The sequence below is a fragment of the Narcine bancroftii genome, chromosome 2, assembly GCF_036971445.1.
Source record: "Narcine bancroftii isolate sNarBan1 chromosome 2, sNarBan1.hap1, whole genome shotgun sequence".
In the NCBI taxonomy this organism is placed as follows: Eukaryota; Metazoa; Chordata; class Chondrichthyes; order Torpediniformes; family Narcinidae; genus Narcine; species Narcine bancroftii.
The window spans coordinates 331073775-331088508 of record NC_091470.1 but is presented as its reverse complement, the minus strand read 5'-3'; the positions used below and the strand labels follow the sequence as shown (position 1 = coordinate 331088508).

Below are 14734 nucleotides of genomic sequence, written 5' to 3'. Positions count from 1 at the left end.
GGGGGTCCGGGAGAAACTCAGCAGGTCAAGGGAGGTCCGGGAGAAACTCAGCAGGTCAAGGGGGGGTCCGGGAGAAACTCAGCAGGTCAAGGGGGGTCCAGCAGAAACTCAGCAGGTCAAGGGGGGTCCGGGAGAAACTCAGCAGGTCAAGAGGGGTCCGGCAGAAACTCAGGGGAGGGCCTGACCTCGCCAGGACCATTGCCCACTCCCCCTCCCTGCCGCAGGCTGACCCGCGACTCATGGTGACGGGGCCGCTGATCCGCCGAGATGCCACCCTGCAGCGAGAGCCGATGCCCCCGCACTGTCGTTGTCCAACCCGATCGTCCGCAAACCCCGCCCTCCCGCACACAGGCCTGAGTAAGGATTATGAACTTTAATCTCAGGATAAAACGATCTTCCAATAGTTTCATGTCACAGTGATAAATATATTCCTGGTTAAAAATGGTCCTGCACCTGGATACAAGCTCATTAGGCATAAAACTTGAAAAGTGTGTCAATCAAAGGATATCTGTACCAATGGAAAAAGGGCATGGCAAATAACCCTGCTAGAGTTCATGCCCACAATCAGTCACCCATTTGATTGTTTCAGGAATCATGTTATTCTCCCACATTCTCAATAGCCCTCAGATTTTACTATTCGACAGCACACTAGCAAAATTTGACAAATCCTCTATAGAGAAATATTATTTATTGAATATTTTATTTCTCATTTGTTAATGCTTCTGGAAAGAGTTTATCCAAAACTATTATTAAACATTTATTTTAATAAGAAAAAGTTTAACATTACATATGTTGAAAGAAGAGAAAACATGTAGATGTTGTTGAAAATTTTCAATAAATATTTAGTTCGGCCCTCGACTTAGTCTAAGTTTTTAATTTTGGCCCTCCGTGAATTTGAGTTTGACACCCCTGAACTACAGAGAAGAATATGCCACCACAAAATTATGTCAATCTGTACCCAAACAGTCCCCCTCCTCTACCAACCTCCTCCGGTTGGCAGAACTTGTCCTCACCCTCAATAGATGTTTTTATGCCAGGACTCTGCCTCGAGGACGGCTTGAATCGTGGCTGCTCCCGCACCACTTTTATGAATAGAGGCGCCTTGTAGCATCCTCCGGAGCATATGGAGGCAGGGCAAATGGTGTTGTAGCGCCACCCGTCACCATGAGGTCTAACTATGTGCCGAGCAATGGCCTTCTTCATTAACCATAATACGCCACATAGCTGGAACCACTCTGCATTTCCCAGAGCAGTTCCAGCTGTGTGGAGGATTATGAGTAATGAAGACGGCCTTTGATCATTCTTCTGCCCGGCACTGCCCCTCTGGCTTTTCGCTCCCCTCTTACATCCATCGAACTCCCAGGCTCTGCTTCTCCATCTCCACTCCTCAGCATCTGCCCTCCTTCCTCCCAGGTTGTGGAGCTTAGCACCCAGATCCCTTCACCCTCTGACCCTGGCAGCTCAGCGGGCAATGAGTCTCTGAGCTCTCATATCCCCGCTAGGCCTTTAGCTCCTCAGTCTCGACGTCCTTGGTGAAGGAATGAGGGGTGGAGGGGGAATGAGAAAAGGACATTTCCAGGTGGCAGGAGGGAGCCCTAACCCCAGCACCAATCACCATGAGGTCCCTGGTGGTGGCTCCTGGGTTAGGGGCTGACCGCGTCATTGCGACATCATTAGCCAGCCCCGAGCCAGTCACCTGCAACAACAATACATTTATGATGTGTAGCGGAGCACTACGCTCCACCTCTGACATAAAGTTGAAAAAGGATTGGAGTCGGCGGCTTGGAGTTGCTCATGCAGCGTTTATGAAGGTAAGTTCAGCACATATGGGAGGAGAATCTCCACCTTTATGGTCGTATTTTGCTCTATAAAAAGGCCTAATAACTTCACTTTTGATTCATTTCACTTTTTTCAAATCAAAGGGTTCACCATGGGTTCCTGCATGGCCCCAAGCTATGCCTGCTTTTTTTTGTTGGGAATGTAGAGCAATCCATGCTAGAGTATGTTTCCAATTATCCAAAATGCTTCGGACTGGACGTTTTTCAGTTAACCAGATTTTTCAGATAGCTGCGAAATTGCTTTAAGCAGCCCAGTAGCATCAGCAGAATACTTGTATCAATGGTTAAATATGGAAAAACAACAGGTTTTTCATGCATGAAATAATATTTAATTCTTACCAAAACACAACGTGATCTCTGCTTATAAAATAAGACACATTTAAAAAAAATTCGGATAACTGAGAATTTCAGATAATTGGAAATGTACTATATAAGCCTACATAGGCAAGGCTCCTCAACTCTTACTCCGCTTCACTTACGGATAGTTTGGTGCTGCCTCATGCACCCATGATGAGCTCATCAACTTTATCCACTTTGCTATGAACTTCAAACCTGACCTCAAATTTAAATGGCCTATTAAAGGAGCCAACAATGTTTTATTTAAAATCCTCCGATTGTAGGATCTGGGCCCAAGATGGCAGTGTCATTTCCGATAACAGCTGTTAGGGACTACAGACACCAGGGGAGGAGCAGATTGGCACAGGGCACCAGTAACAGGAAGAACACCCAAAGTTGAGACAGAAAAGCACAGGAGATGACCCACTGTAGTAGACCAGCGAGCGGGTGTGTGGCCAAACAAAAATAGGTGGTGAACTGTTGATGATCTACAGGAGAGGAATCTGCATATGTTGCGGTCTGCTGGAGAATGGCCCATGAGAACCAGGTATTGGAATTGAGATTTGAGAGGGTTCTGATGGAAAAAAGGGCACCTGAAGAGCCCTGGGCGCTGAAGGCTTCCTCGATGAGTTGGAGGTTTGAATCTGGGTTCAGGTTGTCGATGGTTTGAACTGACTTGGAGTCTTATGCAGCTGCAAAGGCTGCGGGGGAGCTGGAATCGAATCCATGGATACTCAGTAACTCTACTTCTCTTTCTCTGACTTTAAAGGGCGTCAGGTAATTCTAATGGTGAATCTTCATCTGCCTTATGGTAGACTAAAGGCAATTTTGTGTAACATTTCTATTACGCACTTCTGTTTCATTACATGACAATAAATAGTATCTGATCTGAAATTCATTTTTTCCATCTCTGACAACATTCTCACTTTTCTCAATCTCTGTCTCCATCTCAGGAGAGAAACTCAACAGATGTCTTCTACAAATCCACCATATCCCACAGCTACCTTGACAACAGCCAGAAATCGTGGTACATATTGGTATCAATGACAAAGGTAGGAAAAGAAATTAGGCCCTGAAGAGAGAATACAGGGAGCTAGATAGGAAGCTAAAAGACAAGACCTCAAGGGTCCTAATCTAAGGGCTGCTGCATGTGTAACATGCCAGGGAGAGTAAGAATAGGATGATATGGCAGATAAATATGTGGCTGAAATTTCAGATTTCTGGATCATTGGGATCCCTTCTGTACAAAAAAGGATGGGTAACACCAGAACTGGAAGGGGACCAATATCCTTGCAGAGAGGTTTGCTTGAGCTGTTGGGGAGGGTTTAAACTAGTTTGGCAGGGGGATGGGAAACAGAATAACAGGGCAGAAAATAGGTGGAAAGGTTGATGCAATGTGTAGTAAGATGGTAAGGAAGCACACGCAAAGGAGGGAGCATAAATCCAAACAGTTGACAGGTTTGAAATTAGTTCATTTCAATGCTAGATGTATTAGGAATAAGGGAGATGAACTTTGAGCATGGATCAGGAGTACTGTAAATGTGTGGAAAAGAAAAAGTGTATATCATGACTATTGTGATTTATGGTGTGAAAAATAAAAAATTTAAAAAAAAAAAAAGAGCATGGATCAGGAGTGGAATTACGATGTTGTGGCTGTTAGAAAAACTTGGTTGACACAAGGACAGGATTGGCTGATGCAGGCACCTGGGTTTAGATGTTTCAAAAGGAATAAGAATGGAAGCAAAAGGAGGGGGTTGGAGGAGGAGCATTGCTAATCAGGGATATAATCACCATTGCAGAAAGGAAAGACATTGTGGAGGGATTGTTAATTAAGTCAGTGCGGGTGGGAGACAGAACAGGAAGGGAACAATTATTTTCTTGGGGAGGAGTCTATAGAGTACCAAATAGCCATCTAGACGTTAAGGAGCAGATAAGTAGCAGATTCTGAAATGGTGCAAAAATAACAGGCTTGCTGTTAAGGGAGACTTCAACTTCCCTAATATTGACTGGCATCTCCTTACTGTCAGAGGATTAGATGGGGCAGAATTTGTTCAGGTGTGTCGAAGGATTCCTAACATAGTTTGTGGAAGAGCCAACCAAGAGTGGCCATACTGGATCCAGTTCTGGGTAATGAACCTGGACAGTTGACAGTCCTCAGTGGGTGAGCATTTTGGTAATAATGAGCACAATTCCCTAACCTTTAGCATTGCTATGGCAAGGATAGGAGTATCAAAATGGTGAAATGTTTAATTGGGGAAGGGTTAATTATGATGGAATTAGGCAGGAACTGGGGAGAGTAAATTGGGAACAGATGTTCTCAGGGAAAAGCACACAAGTAATGTGGAGGGCGTTGAGGGACCACTTGTGCAGGTTTCTGAACAGGTTTGTCCCATTGACTCAGGCAAAAATGGTAAGATAAGGGAACTGAGATTGACAAAAGGGGTGAGCCAACCAGTTAAGAGGAAGAAGGAAGCATATAAAAGATCTAGGAAGCAAAGGACAAGAAGGACACACGAGAATTATATGATAACCAGGAAGGAACTGAAGAAAGAACTTCAAAGACCCATGGGGGTGGGGTGCACAATAAGGCCTTGGCAAGTAGGATGTAGGATTAAGGAAAACCCAAAGGCCATCTCTGCATACAAAAAGAACAGAAGGATAATGAGAGTGAAGGTAGGGCTGCTTAAGCATAAAGGAGGCAACATGTACCTGTAGGCAGAGATAGGGCAGGTCCTGAATGAATAGTTCTTCATTAGCCGCTTTCAGGTGCATTCTCCACCAAGAATGCACCTGCAGAAGTGGATTCAGACCTGTGGAATGGTCGTTCAGGTGGAAGCGCAGAATGCGCAGTGCTGGCCACCTGAAAGGGACAGCTGCACGAGAGATGCCTCAGAGCACACTCCAACTCCTGTCCCTTCGGGCTATCAGGGTTGGGGCAGCCCGCGCCTGCCACCCCAGCGCTGATGTCCCGCACCAGGGGGCAGGGGCAGCGGGAAGGGGGGCTGTCAGGCGCTCGCCAGCTGATTGTCATCCCCTTAGCAGCCGCTTTCAGTGCGCCTCACAGGTGCCTCCTGTGCTTTCAGGTAGCCTCCTGATAGCCACATAGGGGTATAATATGCAGCTTTATATCTGGGTATTTTGGCCACCTGAAAGTGCCTAATGATTAACAGAGAGGGAGAAGGAACATAGAGCATTACACCACAGTTCAGGCCCTTGAGCCCTCCATGCTGTGCCAACCTTTATATTCCTACTCAAGAATGTATACTACACACTTCCTATCTCGTAACCCTGTTTTTCTTTGATCCATGTGCCTAAGAGTCTCTTAATTGCCCAAAGTGTCTCAGCCTCCACCACCACCCTTGGCAAAGCATTCCAGGAACCCAGAACTCTGTTTAAAAATTATCCCTGATGACTCCCCTAAACTTCCATCCCTTCACTTTGTGGAGATGTCCCTTGGTGCTTGCTATTTGCAAACTTTGCCTCATTATTTTTCAATCCAGGCAACATCCTAGTAAATCTCCTCTGCTCCCTCCCCATAGTTTCCACATCCTTCTTATAATGAGATTACCAGAAATGAACAGAATACTCTAAGTGTGGTCCCACCAGAGATTTGTAGAGTTGCAACATGACCTCTTGACTCTTGAACGAAACCCCACTATTCAGGAAGTCCAACATCCCATAAGCCTTCTTAACTATTCAATCAACCTGCTCAGCAATTTTGAGAGATGCATGGATTTGGACATTTTCTAGCTACCGTTAAGGCTATTCTTTTTAATATTTATTTAATTTCAATTCTGTGTCAAAAATATTTCCAAGTTAAAAAATATTTGGATCTTGAGGAAACTTAACTTTTGTAATTCTTTCCAAAAATAAACCCAATTCTATCCAAAAGAATCTTAATTTTGAACATTCCCACGTAGGATGCAAAAAAGTACCTATTTCTTTATTACATTGTTACGAGCCCAGAGGACCTCAAAACCCAGCAGCAATAGATATTCACCAAGACAAATGGTTACTTAAACAAAAGTTGCTTTTAATTATCTTTAAACATAAAAACAGAATTACACTTTAACTTTTCACTATTAACTTACTTTACCTAACACCCCACTTTGTGTGTGTGTGTGTGTGTGTGTGTGTGTGTGTGTGTGTGTGTGTATAAGTTCAGAAGTTCTTTGGTTCACAGTCCAATCTCACTTCTCATTCCTCCAAGTTCACTGATTGCAGGCAATTCTTACACTGTGCACAGAATTTAACATTTATGAAGTTCACCAGGCTTTGATGCTCGAAAGGTAAATGGTTACCGCTCAGGAAGGTTCTTGTTGGTTTTCAGAGAGATGTGTTGTTCCAGAACATCCACAACTGAGGTACTTCCATCAGTCACCTCAGTGTCTTGGTGACGAAACTTGCCCCATCAGAGATGATAACCTCCTTCTTTCAGGTCACCACAGAGTTCCTTTCTGTTTCTCCTATTCCAAGTGAAACATCAGACAGCCAGTCCTCTCCTCTTGTATGAACCACAAGGGCTTCAACCAGATTGTCTTCCAAAAGCTTATCAGCTTGTCCTGTTCCCATCCCAGCAACCTCTTGCTGGTTATAACACTGTGAAGTGCACTCTGTGTGTCTCTCTCACTCACACAATGAGCCTGAGAGAAAGCTTGTTTAACTCTACTTGCAAAACCACATGATCCTGTTACAACAGCAAAACTCTCCTGCAGATACTAGCAGCTCCAGTCTGCTCTTTCATTTGTTGCCTTGATAAACAATAATCCATTAGTGATGTCTCTGGAGTGCTCTTCAAAGATCTTGCAAAAAGGTGTGAGAAGCCACTATGTCTCCAGTATTTCAAATAAGACCTGTTTTAAAATGTTTGCATGTGAACTACTCTAACAAACCTTTCCCAATTTAACTCCCAAAAACATTTCTATATACTCTGCCACAACATCTAAAACATTTACCTGAAAAATTGGAATTTAAACCATTTAACTTCTGTGGAGTAAGGTTTAGTTGATGTAAAAAAATTTATTGTACCATTCTGTACCAGACATTAATTGTATTAGTCATACTATCCTAACAAAGTTCTAACCAAGTTTCCTCTTGAATATCTATTTTTAAAACTTTCTCCCATCTTTGTCTGGACTTATGAACTCCTTTTTGCAAAATTGTATACATAATTGAAATAAACTTTTTAATATTTATATCTGTTATTAATGGTTCCAAATAAATTTGTTCAGGTAATATCAAATCTGGATCTAAATGATCTCTTAAATATGCCTTTAAGTGATAATAAGAAAATATTGTATTGTTTTGTATTCCATACTTACTTTTCAATTGTTCAAATGTCATTAAAGTTGAACTTTGAAAACAATCTTTTATTGTCTTCATTCCTTTGTTAAACTAAATATTAAATAATAGGGAAATTGAAAAGACTCTTGCATAGGCACATGGATGCAAGAAGAATAGAAGATTATGGTTGTATATATAAACTAAGAAGCTGATTGTTAACTTCAGGAAAGGAAAGCCAGAGGTATGATCCAGTGATGATTGGGGGATCAAAGTTGGAGAGAGTGAGCAAATTTAAGTTCTTGGGAGTCACCATCTTGGAGGACCTTTCCTGGACCCAACACACCAATGGTTTCATGAAAAAAGCATGTGAGCATCTCGACTTCCTCAGTTTATGAGAGTTTGGAATGACACCAGAAACCCTGGCAAATTTTGACAGAGGTGTGGCGTAAAATGTACTGACTGGCTGAGGCACAGTCTGGTATGGGAACATCAATATCACTGAGTGTAAAGGTCTCCAAAAGATAATGGATACTGTCCAGGACATCACAGGCAAAACTTTCCCCACTATTGAATATACCTATAGGGAATGCTGCCATCGGAGGGCAGCAGCAATCATCAAAAACCCACATCATCCAGCACACGCTCCATTTTCGCTGCTGCCAGCAGGAAAGAGGTGTAGGTGCCACAAGACTTGCACCACCAGATTCAAGAACAGCAGCTATTCCTCCACCATCAGACTCCTCAACAACAATCAGAGACTCATTTAAAGATTCCTACTTGTGCACTTTATTGATTTTCTTTTGTTCTCTCTGTATTGCAGTTTGTTTACATTCATTATCTGTTTACAGTTCTTTTATTTGTTTACATGTACAGTTCTTTTATTTGTTTACAAGTTTACACTGTATACAGTTTATTTTTGCACTACCTAATACTGTCAGGCCCACAGGAAAATGGAATCTCAGGGTTGTATGAACTCTGACAATAAATCTAACATCAGTAAATCATGTGAGATAGGGGTGGTTTAAATTGTTGAGTGGGGTTATATATCATGGCAAAAGGGCCTGTACAGCCCAGAAATTGTGCTGTAATGTTCTATTTAACACCTCTTCACACCCTGTTCCCTGTAAGAAAAGGAATCCTTACACGATTCATCCATCTCATTGCATCTGCTCTCAGGACAAGGTCTTCCATGCCCGTTTACCTGAGATATCCTCCATCTTCCAAAAATATGGCTTCCCTTTTGCAACCATAAACTCAACCCTCTCCCACGTATCCTCCAGGTGCAACAAGGACAAGATTCCCTTTGTTCTTATTAACCACCCATGTGCCTCCACATCCAATGTATTATCCTCCACCATTTCTGCCACCTCCAACGTGATCCCTCCAACGTGATCCCTTCATCTGACATCTTCCCCTCTCCTTCCCACAGGAACCACTCCCTCCACTTCTCCTTCCCATTAATCATGCCCTTGGCACCTACCTCTGTGACTACAGGAAGTGCTCCTCCCTTACCAGCATTTGGGTCCAAAACAGTCCTTCCTAGTGAAGCAACACTTTACTTGTGAACAGCAGGGGTGCTCCCAATGTGACCTCCTCTACATTAGAGAGACTGGATGCATACTGGGAGATTGCTTCGTTGAACGTCTTGGCTCTGTCCACTCCAACAGTGAAGTTCTCCCAGAGGCAGCTCCCCATCCCATTCACTTGCTGACATGTCTGTTCATGGTCTCATGCACTGCCAGACTGAGACCACCTGTAAATTGGAGGAACAACCCCATAGATTTCGTCTGGGCACCCTCCAACCTGACGGCATTGGCATCAATTTCTCCAGCTTCCATTAACCACCCCTACCCCCAACTCCTTTCCTCGAGTTGACTCTCTCTCTCTTCCCCTTTCCTTCTGTCTCCTTTCACAGAGCCAAAATCAATTCTCACCTTTCCTCTGAAAATAAGTACAGCTTTAAGATTCAATTTATTGTCATGTGATAAAAAGTGTTATTTTACATGAAATTGCCTTTTGACTGCCTGAAGCACCTCTTACAATCAGAGATAGATATGTGGAGTGTAGAAATGGGTATGTCTCATCAATTTGTAAAGTGAGTTTAAGGTGAAAGGGAGAGATTTAAAGTAGACCTGAGGGGGAAAGTTTTCCATAGTGATGGGTCTATAGAATGAGATGCTGGAGGAAAGTGGTGGAATTGAGAGCATGACCAACATTTGATAAAAATTTGAACAATGCCATGGACAGAAAAAAATTAGAGGGACTTCCAAATGCAGGGAAGCACAACAAGCTCAGGAGGACACATTAGTAGATATTAACAAGTTGGGACCAAAGAGCTTATTTCTATGCCGCTCAACTATGATACGAAGCTGAACATCCTCAGAAGACAATCAAGCACATCACTATGGATTTATCAAGATCATCAGACTCCAGACCTCATTACATCTTGACCCTAACATGGAACAAGGAACTTGATAACAGAAATTAGAGAAGTGCTTTCTCTTAACGTCAAGGCAGCTCATGATCCATCAAAACAACTTGAGTAAAACAGAGATAGAAATGTATTAAAGGAAAAATCCTCCATAAATTGGAGTCATATTTTTTAAGCAATATGTCTTTGACTATTGGAGGTCCATTATTCCTGCACTTGGCTAACAATGGAAGGTAGGGATAATTCTTGGCTCAACCACTGGAGATCAAAGATCCTCTATCCGTCACAAAGAAGAGCATGTTTATTGATGATTGCATTTGTAACTTATCAAAGAAAAGCAGCCTATCCTTGCAAGCAGGGAGCCTTCAACAATTTTAAGGCATGGATCAATAAATGCCTTGTAAAATTCAAGCCAAAAATGTGCCATGCAATGGTCATCCCATCAAGAACATGTGGTTTCACAGACTGTGCTATAAATTCAAGGAAGGATTTTTTATATCAGAATTTACCAAGTCCAATAGCAGAAGGGACAGCAAGGAACTTATTTTGAAGGCATCAATCTGGATGTGGAAAAAGCATTAGATGAAAAATAGGAAAAGGAATTGGCCTTCAAATCTGTTTCATCGTTCCGAAAAATCAGGAATGATGTTATTTTGACCACAACTCCGTTTTCCTGAACGTTCCCTATGATCCGTTCCTTGACAGCTTGCATGAAAAAGTTTCTATAAGCCTTATATATACCTAAATATTCCCAAAGAGAATTCCAAAAATTTATCATTTTTTGATAAGAGCGTCATCCTAATCACTAAGTTGAGACTCATCTTACTTTGTAACTGTGCCCCAATCCTAGACTTCATGAGGAGAAATATCCTGTCAGATGAATGGTCAACGCCTAATTCTATGGCATCAATCAACCCAAATGTGGATCAAAACTGCCACTGTGATGATTCTTTTTTTTAAATTGGAAATCCCAATGGTTCTGCATTTGAGAGAATGGTTGTGAAGAATACTTTTACCACATCCAGGTTGATTCCTTCAAAACAAGTCCATTGCTGTCCCTTCAGAAAGTGACATTGAATCCTTGTTAAAACAACAAAAGTGATGTGTCCAATTCTAATCACCACTGTTTAGATGCAAAGGCCTTGAGGCACAGGAAAAATTCCCTGTTTGGTCTGAGGATTAACAAATTCTACTGCACTGTTAAGACTGGAGAACCTGATGTTGTTTCTTCTGAAGGAAGGAGATATGATTGAGGTGTACATGACATAGGCAACATTACAGAAACAGCTGTAAATCACAAAATTCTGTGGACACCATGGTTGAAGTAAAAAAACACAAAATGCTGAAGAAACACAGCAGGTCAAACAGTGTCCTCTTTGTAGTAAAGACAGAGATACATAACTGACATTTCAGGCTTGAGCCCTTCATCAAAGTAAGAGAAAATGCGCAAGCATCAGAACAAATGAGTGGGAGGGTGAAGGGAGGTGGCTCCGCAAGAAATGACAAGAGGAGAAGGCAGGAGCAATGGAGGAGGGGGGGGAGGGGAAGCAGGTCTGTGTAAGTGAAAGAACTGGAAAGGCAGGAAATGGGGGAGGGGGAAGGTTTAATGGAAAGCAGTAAAGTCAATGTTCATGCCATCTGGTGGAGCGTGCCCAGATGGAAAATACGGCGTTGTTCCTCCAATCTGCAGGAACCAATAATATGAACGAACCCACAATGGGATTGGAGAAATCCTAACAGTAAACAGACAAACACACACATATACAACAGCTCAAAAAAGAGCCTGAACCAAAATCCTAAAAAATATTGGAAAATGGGCCACGGGTTCATCATTTGAATTAACATCCTCTGATCCCTGTTTATAGGTCATCTCCTCTAAGATGCTTCATTTTCTTTGAAATTCCTCCTCACCCAAGTTCAAATTGAATACAGTCTGACACTTTCATCTCATGGTGCCATATTCTTTTTTTTTTGCTTACCCTTTTAGCCCCTAACCTACTTATGAAATGCTTTGATAAAATTCTTAAATTTGCCATATGCTACTTTGTGTCCGAGAGACCCTTTCCCATCTTTCATACTTTCTCTGCCTTTGCTGGACCCAAATTGATTCTAATTCTCTGCTATATCAGAACGTATCTGTGCTGCGATGCACTTTTTTATGACCACTTCTGGGTAGCTCGTTGTGAAGTTTGAGATGTTCTGGACAGCAACAGAAGTGAATATTGCTTCATGATTGTTGCCTGGGAATTGAAGTACTTAGCCCCCTGCTTTGCATCTGCGACTGTGTCTCAGTACAACAAAATGTGTTCCAATTTGCCGACTGCAGCACCAGGTTTACAGCAGATTACATCTAACTGACTCGACACAAATCCCTGGAATATGTGGACAGCAAAGATGCATACATCGGGATGCTCTTTATCAACTACAGATCGGCATTCAACAACATCATGCACTTAAACCTGATCAGCAAACTCCAAGACTTGAGCCTCAATACCCAGTGTGTGAGTATATCCTCACCTCCAAGCCACAATCAGTGAGGACTGGTCAGAATATCTGCTCCACAATCTCCATCAGTGCTAGAGCACCTTGGGGCTGGATTCTAAGCCCCCTGCTCTACTCACTTTACAGCTATTAATGCATGGCTCAGTACAACAATGATACCAACAAAATTGCTGGTACCAGGGTAGTCAGTTGTATAAAAAGGGGTGATGATTCAGCATACGGGGGGAGATGGAAAAATTGGATGAATGGTGTACTAACAATAACCTCACACTTTATGTCACCAAAACCAAGGAATCGATTGTGGACTTTAAAAGGGATAAACCAGAGATATACAGTCCAGTGATCATTGTGGGAAATCAGAGGTGGAGAGGGTGAGCAAATTTAAATTCCTGGGAATCACCATCTCACACACAAGTCTCATCAAGAAGAGAGTACAGAAGTGCTTCTACTTCATCAGGAGTTTGTGTAGGTTTGGTAATGACATCATAAACCTGAGGAAATTTCTACAGATGTGTCGTGAAAACTCTGGATCATCTGTGATGTAATGAATGTAATTTGAACTTTGAGGTATTTGTGTAATGACGTTACCATCCCGAATGAGACATGACCGGCAGAAATTGTCCACTTCGTAAACAAGCTGGTGAGTACTCCTGCTTCTGGAATGGTAGATTGGAAGGTAAACACTGACTTCATAGGGTGGGCTTTAACATCAGCAATGAGCATCTCTGTTAACTCGGCAACTCTCCAAAGAGTAAATGACAACAATACCAAACCACTACATTATGGTAATCAGGGCATTTTCTGTAAAATTAAGTGAAATACAAAAGTCTGCAGATGCTGTGATTGCAATAAAAAACACAAGAAAAGCTGGAAGAACTCAGCAGGTCATGCAGGGATTGTAGGAGGTAAAGATATATAATCAACATTTCAAGTCTGATCTCTTCTTCAAGGTATATTCCTCAAGGTTTTCTGTAACATAAAAACTGTGGATGAGGTGGAGCATAACTTCTACTCTGACCTCTGAAAAAATCTCTTGCACAGATCCCAGAGTGAGATAGTTGAAAAGCAGAAAAGACTGTTATTCTGAAACTGAGAAATAGCATGGGTGCTATTTTGGGAGAGATATGTTAATGTCTAAGATTGATGACTGCACCAGGAGTGACAAATGATAAAACAATATTTTAAGTTACCTAGAAGGAGTGAAGAAAGTATCTTTGATACAGTACAAATGACAAATTTCTTTAAAAGTTACAGCTGATCTGTCTGGAATGATGGCATTAGTAGAAAATTAAAGATTCTCTTTTCTCCAAAGGGACTGAACACAACTGTGTTTACCTTAACACAAAACAATATTTTTGTGGTTGGAATTGCTCTCATCTCTGCACTTGAAAGTTTGCTTTTTCGGTTTTCCATTTCTTTTACAGGGATAATGGTCGGAAACATTTATTTTGTTTCGTTGATCACAGCTGATGCTTGTTATGCAAAAAAATTGTTTTATTCCAGAAGGAAACCTACCAATTTTCCATGGCAACTTCAAAGCCAGTGTGTTTTTATATTCCAGGGACCAGAACACTAGAAAATTAACTGTTCCTTTGAGAAGAGCAATGGATACAAACAATGATAAAGAAATCACTGGAATGATTCAGGAAAGGATTTACGCTCATTTGGAAAAAATAGTGATTAAATAGGGATAGTCAGCAAGACATTGTGTAAAGCAGGTCATGTCTCATTTTGAGAAATTGACCAAAAATAATTGATAAGGGTAGGGCTGTGGATGTTGTCTTTAACCATTTGACAAGTCCTGCATGATAGGTTGGTCGAGAAGATTGGGTCATGTGAAATTCACAGTCAGTTGGTGAGTTGATCCCCAAAATTGGCTTGATCATGGAAAACAAAGATTAGAGATTGAGGAATGTTATTCTGACAGGATATGCCTGACCAGTAGTGTTTGCAAGGGTTAGAGCTGGGACCATTGTTGTTTATAATTTATATTAATGATCTGGATGAATATGTAGAAGTAAAACACAGGATTCTGTTGACACTGTGGTTAAGTGAAAAAATACACAAATGCTGGAGAAACTCAGGTCAAACAGTGAGTGCCTTTAAGTAGCAATGGTAAAGATACATCACCTTCATCAAGCTGTGGGGGAACACTATAGATGTCCAAACAAAAGTTGGAAGGAGGGGGTGGTGAAAGTGGGATATGATGGGAGCGGGTCTGCAGGAAGGAAGGGGGGGACCACAGGAAGGAAGGGGGGGAGGAGTCTAGGCTAGGTGGAGAGAGAAAAGAAGTAGGAACTGGAATAACTAGTTAAGGGGGGGGAGGAAAGAGGGGGAAAAAAGC

The 14734-nt window shown here is 42.0% G+C and overlaps 1 protein-coding gene across 2 annotated transcripts in view; it reads right to left on the bottom strand.

Annotated features, from left to right (window-relative positions):
• Window positions 1-14734, bottom strand: part of LOC138755667 (KAT8 regulatory NSL complex subunit 1-like) — a 221979-nt gene that overhangs the window by 167408 nt on the left and 39837 nt on the right. The gene's annotated exons all lie outside the window — the stretch shown is intronic.